Genomic DNA, 8,156 nt, shown 5'->3' with positions numbered 1-8,156 from the left:
TTTCTATGTGTTTGTCAGGAGCTCAGCAGAGCAGTAATGAGGTGAACTGATGCCTAAATTAGTCTCTTATTGCGGTGCTGCAGGTAGACTTGTCTTGAATAGTGTTCCTATTAGATGCGGTTAATAAATACATATTTATAGATATAATCCTTACAGATGTAGTTAATTTTGTCTAGTCAAAGGTACCGTGTATATATATATACACACCTATATAGGGATGGATTCTGCAGTGCTTACTCCAGCTGCCAGAAATAGAAGTTTGCCCTTCTTGAGACTACAAAAGCAAACCAACGATGGAACAGACACTGAGGTTAATTTCAGTGTCAAAACCTGCTCTGCCAGACCTGCTGTGTTTGTATAAAATTGACCAAACCACTCACCACCATTTCAGTGTTTAGATTTCAGCCCCCGCTTCACAATGGATTTTCCAAATTAATAGATTTCTATTATACTTGCGGTATTTTAAACAATGATAAGGAAACCAGACGTGTCCCTGATTTTTGTTTGAGGCAGCAGGTGGCGATATAGTCTCAAGTATCTCTTCAAAAGTTTAACTTGTCATACAGAAAAATCATCTTATAAGGACTTTTTTTTCCTCTTTCCCCCTGAAGCCAAGTTTCACAGCCCTTGTGGATTTTTCTTTTATTTTGTTTTATAACCGAAACACCAGTGTTTTGCCCGACAAGTCCCTTTACTCTGTAAGCTTAAATTATCTTTGAATTGAACAGGATGTTGCCCTTTAAGTCTTTTTGTGACTGAAGCAGAAGTGGCTTGGCTTGCATATAACACGTCAATTCTACAACAGCTGTGAGGTTGGCTGAAATAATTTTAATTTGTGTACCACTTTTACCAAATGCCTGGAAGATTTGCCGGTTTTGGAGGATCACATTTTATTAAGTGCAAGATTTTTATATCATTAAATGCCAATAAGCAGTTTGTAACTTGTGTAAAAGGGCTTCCTACACTGGAAAAAAAAAAAAAAATGTTTCCATTAATGCATATTTGGCTTTGTATTTTTTCTTTTATTTCAAAGTACGTTGGAAATTTCCTCCTGAAACATTATGTGTCATTCCCACATTAAGAGGCAGAATTCTAAAACTACCTCATGTCCCTTAACTGAACCTCAGTTTCGCAAGGAGTCCCTACGCAATGTCTATATATTACGAGAAGGACTTTATTTATCCTTTATTTATTTATCAAAGTTGGAATGGAGAATTATCCTGTGGCCTTTGATATTTTTGACTTGCCTTTACAGAAAAGGGAGTATTTCTGTATCCTGGCCCTGCTGAGCAACATTAGTGTAAATCACTTCAGCTCTCTGAGCTGGCTCTTCGCTGCTTTTCTGGTCTGCTTAGTCTGTAAACCCTCACATCTTTTTGCCAGGCAGAGTTAAAATGTTGTTTTCCCTATTAGGACAGATGGCAACGGAAGATACAGGGAAGCTTTTTTAAGAAATAATGAATTTGGAGAAAGCTAAGGAGGTACAAAATTACTCTCAAGATCTAATTATTCCACGGAATGAAAAAACAGGCTTTTTGAACTTGCCTTCTCAGGGTTATATTAATATGAAGCATTTAATCATTAGGGAGATGAAATTAGTTCACCCAGATTGATCTCTAAGCTGAACTGGAAAGTTGGACAAAGTAATAATTTCATAAACTTCCTTAGAAAAATATTTTTCCTGAAGAATGACGCTGAAGGACATCAGCCCGGTAACCTCGTGGGGCTCTGATCCCCACTTACCCGTGGCTGAGGAGAAAGATGAAAGAGCTTTGCTGTTGTATTTTAGAAAGGAGAGTGGGAACCTTTTGTCCTCAGCTGTGGGTGCGGAGGTGGCTCTCAGACCTCATGGGAAGGTCTCTAAGATCTTTCAATGTTTCTTCAATTTTTTTTTTTTCTTTTATAAATTGAAAGGTTTTGTTTGTGAATATTTAAGAAAAGTGCCTTAAGTGTCTTTCTCCTCCTAATATTTCACTGTAATTTTAGGAACTCCTGTTCAGGTTTCAGTCCTGGGTGCAGACAGGTAAAACTGTCAGAATTTGTCCGAAGAGCAGAAAAAACAGAATGATAATTGAGAAATAAAAAAGATGCAAGTAGCTACAATACTATAAGAATTAGAGGGAACGTGTTTGAGAGTCGTCTGTTAGGGGCACAACCTGACTGACTTTAGTGAAGTGCTTTTCAAACTTTTCGAATGAGGAGAAGACCTTCTTTTTTCATTAAAGCTTAATATAAGACTAAAAGAATAATTGTAACTTAACGAATGACTTAAAGCTTTTTAAAAAATAAGGTTAGGAGAATGCAAATCAGTGCCTGAAAATACTGTTGTTGTTACTAGGGTGTCCTTTCAGGAGTGAAGCTCAGCTGCTTAATCTGCAGCAACAGCTTAAAAACACATCCCAGGTGATAGCCTGAAATAGTTGTATTGCCAGAATGAGCAAGGGACCAGGGGAAAATGCAACGTTTTATAGCTGAACTGAGCAGTTCAGGGCATGTACTTGCAGTAGAGCTTTCTGGAGGAAACAAAAAACCTCTGTAGCTGGCTATTGCCAGATGACTCAGAATAATGGCAATGTGAGCAGTAAACAGTTTTAATTTATACAGGTGACATTTAAAATGCAAATCAGACCTTAAGATAATTGCTGGAAATAAGGAAGCCTCTGTTGGTTTAGGGAATATTTCCCGTTTCTATGGAAATTATTTATAATGTGGTGAGATCAATGGAGAAGCTCATGTCCTGTAAGAGTTGGCTGGAGTCGCTCCTTGGTGGAGTCAAAACACTTGGTTAAGGTGAATGTGTGAGGGCAGGAGCTTGCGGTCAAGTTTATATACTGGGAAAAACCTACTCAAATCTATTGAAAAAGATGATTTTTCTCTTGACGTGGCAAATGCAGATGGACCAAAACCACACGATGTTACAACAGATGTGTGTACCTGACTGCATGAAGTTGAAGTTGCACATCTGCTTTCAAATTCGGGGATTATTTTTTAATTTTTATGCTGCTTTTACACATGGAGAGAGGGCTAAAGACTGAAAGTGCTTTTTATTGACCAGTGCTGGAGGTTACGGTGTGCTCCACTGCTTGCTCTTGCAGGGTTCATGGAATGCATAAGGAAAATCTGCTTTTCCTGGGACTTGCGTGGTATGAAATGCTGCTGCGGGAGGACTCTGCGGCTCCACCAGGCAAACCCAGGCAGGAGGGGCGCGGGGGCAGCGGCGGGATGGGTGCTGCTCACTCCGGTGACCTCGTGTTTCATCTCCTGTTCCAACACGTGTCTTTCCTCCTCTGCAAACGAATCCGGGCTGGCGGCGCTTCACATTTTAATGCGTTTATGTTGTCGAATGGGTTTTTGAGGGCTCTGCACTGACCTCCTCCAAAGCGGTTATTTCCTCCTGGCAGCAGCTGAACACTCCCAGAGTGTCCTCTTGGGGACCTCAGCGTCTTTATCTGACTTGTAACAGGTTTATCCTCTCTTTACAACCACCAATCTTGTTTTCTGCTTTGATTTCATCTTCCTCTACTGAAGCTGGACTTCTAGCCAGAGGCTTTGGGGATTTTTTGATGGAAGTTGTCTGAGTGCTCTTTTTTTTTCCAATCAGCCTCCTGCAAACCCTTTAATTTACCTGTTATTCATCCTTCTTTGTACCTTGCTTCCAGGTTTATTATTCCAGGTTTCAGCGCCCCATGCCATTTACCCAGTTAGCTGTAAGATACAATCTCATTGTTTCCATCTGAATGGTTTCTCATTAGTTGGCGTGGGTGGGAATGTGTAACGCGCATCTCTGTGTGGGCTCCCACCACTGTGTGTATTAAAATATATGCAGGGACAAGAGCTGGACTTGATGATCCTTGTGGGTTCCTTCCAACTCAGTACATTCTATGACTCTAAAATGCATCTCGTGGCTAGAGAAAATGATAAAAAAATGCAATTCTGAGTAGAAAGGGGACAGCTTATGCAATTTTTACTTGCGGTTTGTGCATGTGTTCAATGCATTTGTAAAGTGTCAGGTGTAACTGGCAGCCACGGGTGTGCGTGGTGCAGACGGGGCGGTTACATGGGCATATTTGGGGGCTGAATATTCATCAGATGACAGGGGTTTTTGGCTCTGGCTTCCACAAAGCGATGCTGAATGATGCCAGCCTCGGGTCTCACTTCTCCCGCTAAACCAGTGCTCTCAGCTGGTTGCTCTCGTGTTCCTGGATTCACTTGGTCCCCTGCTCTGTTGGGTGACAATGCCGCGGAAACAAAGATGATGCTGTATAAGCAAAGATGAACTGATCCTTTTACCGCATTATAGGACTTATATTCTCATCTGAAACCACTTAGACAACTGGTTCCCCCTCCCAGCTGTCACACCCCAGCTCCCACCCCCCTGTAGCTCTTCCCACCTGGAAGGTTCATTTCAGCTCCCACCTGAGGCTCTGCCTGACCTTAAAACTTCCCAAATGGCTGATTCATCCACCCCAGCGCTTTATTGCGGTGACACTCAGCGTGTGAAGTTATTTGCATCTGTCTGGGGCCAAACCCCTCACAAAGGTGTAAATTGATGCAATTCAGTAGATTTAATTTGGCTGCCTACCAGTGTGAGCTTGAAATCTGGCGTATGTGAGAAGTTGCTAATATATTATTCATTTTAATGTTATCTTCTAATTCTTTATTCTTAGAATCACCTGTACTGCAAATACAGAGACATGCTGTTATGTCTTCTCTATCTTTAATTGGGCCTTCTTATGAGGTTCAAATGTGTTTTCATATTCGGGTTAATAACTTGCAGTTGCACTTCACATTAGTGCGTTTTTTGAATGATCCATTGTTTTTGGAGGTTAGAGAACTCAGCAAATCCGTGAGCTATTTATAATAAAGGCCGTAACCACTTGATAGCTATTAAAAACTATTTAAAATTAATGCCATTCCCATTTGCCAATGTTTACAACAGTCCTAAATTTTTAAGCACTTATAAATAATGTATAGAAAGCAGTGTAATAAGGATATCAATGTCTTTATCCACCTTCCACAGCCACCTGCGCTGAGGGCTGTGGGCAAAGGTGAAGCTGATAAATGTTCTCCTGTCCCATTGACGGTGGTGGCCGGTGTCCCTGTCACCACCATGGAATGACGCGGTGGCTGCAGACGCTCCTTGGCAGCCTCTGGATTGATCACACTTTGTCATTAAACATGTCATTTTTGCTTTAATGCTGAAGACAAGGCAGGACTTGGCAGCAAGGCTGAGTGTTGCCCTGCAGCTGGGACTCTCGAGTGAATCTTGTGTTGATCCCCCAACCCACGTTGAAAGAAACTTAGTGGAGAAGCAGCCTCTTGTTAATGAACATTAAAACCAGACCGTGTGTTGCTTTCTCGCCATACAGGGAAATTTGGGGCGGGTTAAGGAATTAAGCATTTCATAGAAGAAAAAAAGGATGTTTCTACTCCCTCTGCGAAGAAATCGCTTGAGGACTGATCTCCCCTTTGGGTCTCAGAAGTCACCACCAGCTTATCTGGTAAGGATGCTGTTCTGTCCTCTGTAACTAAAGGAGACTCTTAATGGACTCAAGTGGGATGGGGTCCAGGAGGTTTTAATGTTGTTTGAAGCTCTGCAGTCGCTCTTGGGTCGGTCCAGCTGTGATTCTCTGCAGCCAAAACAGAGACCGCAGGTCTTTGAGGTGGCCGTTCAACTCTTGGGGTGTTTGGTCAATGAAAGCCAAGTAACTTGTATCACCAGTGATTTCTGACAAATCACCAGAAACACGTGGTGTGAAGGGAGCGCTGCTGGGGTGAGTGACGCTGCTCCCCTCCAGCAGGGTGAGGATGTTCCTACCAGGACACAGAGCTCCTTGCTACGTATCTGCTCTTGTGCAAATGATCAATAGGAATAACAAAAATAAGGACTTCCTTACAGCTACTTTACCCTTTTGAAAGGTTAGCAGTGAGCTATTTTTAAAAGGTTTTTCAAACCCCAGCTCTATTACTGTAAAGCTGTTGTGAGCTGTCAGGTACAGAACCATAATCTTCACCAGTTATTGTTATACTTATGAATTCAGTATGAATTGCATGAGCTAAAGCACATTGATTAGAGGGTTGACTTCCATATGAAGCCAATTCATCTGATTTGTACACTGCTGGCTCAACAAGTATTAGCTAATCATCTGGTATGAATGCTTTCAAAATACCACTTTGCTACAGTCAGCTGGCAAACGGCCATTGATAGATTATTTATGGGTGAAAAAACCCCAGGCTGTCGCTTACGCTGCAGCGGCAATTACAGCCCAGGCGGGACGGAGACCTCGCCGTGCCGGGTCTGTACAATGCACGAGATGCCTGTTCCTGCAAATGTCTGGGGATGTGCAGGAGGACGAGTGAGGGAGCAGAATGATTGAACATGGAAAAGGCAAGAGATGGAGGACTTGTGGTCATCTGTGGGAGGAATTCCCATTTTAAAGCCTGTACTCAAATGGTGACATCCAAGTGCAAGCAGCTCCAAGTGAGGTCCTTGCTTGGCTCATGAGGAATGGATGCAGTGATGAAATCTGCTTTTTGGGAGGATGGCTTGCTGTTCTGCAGGTGCAGTGGAGTTTATGTGTCTAAATTAGTCAGCATGCCCAGGGACACGTGGGATAATGACAGTGGGAAATCCAGTTCCTCAGCTGAGGCTGGGGGAGAATTACAGCACCAGGTTCACAGGGGACTTGGGCTGTTGCTACAGAAGTGGCAGAAGTGTCGATTTGCCCACTGGAGCGATTTCGTGTCGATCTGAACCTGGTGGGGTTTTGGTAGGAATAATTGGTTAATTATTATTTTTTTAAAATTTCAAGTATACTGCTATTATGGAAGACTCAGGACAAATCGTTTAGTATTATTGTTGCAAAATGTGCTTTGCGGGAAAATACAAGTTTTTTTCAAGCAAAGCAGCAGAGAAACCCCATTCAGTTACGAATGAGGACTGAGTCCAGGGCTGGGAAGGAAACCAGCACCGTAAAATGCTGGTGAGTCCAGCTCACTCTGGTTTCAGGTATCAGGTTTATACTTCCAGTTCTGTGTAATAATTCTAGTTTTTTTACTCTAGTTTGGAAACAGGGTACCTGCAAAAGGTCAGGATGCAGCTTTGGGATTGTGGAGTGAAGCACAGGGATCCCTGGAGCTGGAGCCCATGTTCCAGGAAAGGATATTTCAGCCAGTACGCCCTGTCTGTGTGCGGTTAGTAAATAACTCCCTATTTGTATATTAAGCTCTCACTGGGCAAACAGCAGAGTTGCAAAACGTAAGTGCAAGTGCTTAATAAACAATCCATAGGTGTTATAAACACATTACTAGGTGTGCTACTTACAACAGAGGGATGTGCAGGATGCCTGCTCACCTCTTAGCGCTATTTATAAGCACCCACCCAGCTTATAACAATTGATACTCCACTCATTAAAACCTCAGACAATAATTTGTCAAGTAAACCTTTTTGTGTGAAGCCCGGTGTCTTTGGTTTTACATCAAGAACACCCCTGTCCCCGCAGGCACTGGATAAGCCCCAGTTCATGGGTTTCTCTGGGAACTGTCTATATCGTCGAATAAAATGACCACGAGCTGCCGAGACCTTCATTTTACATATCATCTGAGTACACAGAGTGCAAAAGTAATTTAATTCAGGCATCACAATTAAGGAAACAATTATCTCTCGTGTCTTGGGCTGATCTCCAGGTCATCTTAGCATTATCCCTTTTGATCTCATTATGAATTTAAAATATGCAATAAATTGGCTCTTAATTCTATAGAAAAGGTCAAGCTTGCTTTCTGTGGGAGGCAGGGGTGTATTTAATGGGAAGATCTCAAGGACAAGGGAAACATTTGTTAATGACTAAGGGAATAAGTGCCAACCCACCTCCTGGGGAACATCCAGGACTTCTGCACGTGCCCAATGGGCAAATCCTGCCCGAAGACACTTTCCCAAGAGGTAAATTCTGGCCAAGGTAGCGATTAAATGTTGATGTTTCATGGCAAATTGTTCTTGGCTGATCCAGCAGTGGGGGGGTGGACTAATTTTGTCAACGGAGAGCACCTGTGAATTGAGACTCAGGGAACTTCAACACTTCATCCCCTCAGAGGCTTTTGACAACAGGCTTGAGAAAATGGAATTAACAGGTCATTTTGTGGTTAACAGGTCACTTTGT

Source organism: Patagioenas fasciata, chromosome 10 (genome assembly GCF_037038585.1).
Source record: "Patagioenas fasciata isolate bPatFas1 chromosome 10, bPatFas1.hap1, whole genome shotgun sequence".
In the NCBI taxonomy this organism is placed as follows: Eukaryota; Metazoa; Chordata; class Aves; order Columbiformes; family Columbidae; genus Patagioenas; species Patagioenas fasciata.
The sequence above is the reverse complement of the archived record's forward strand: the minus strand, read 5'-3'. Positions refer to the sequence as shown.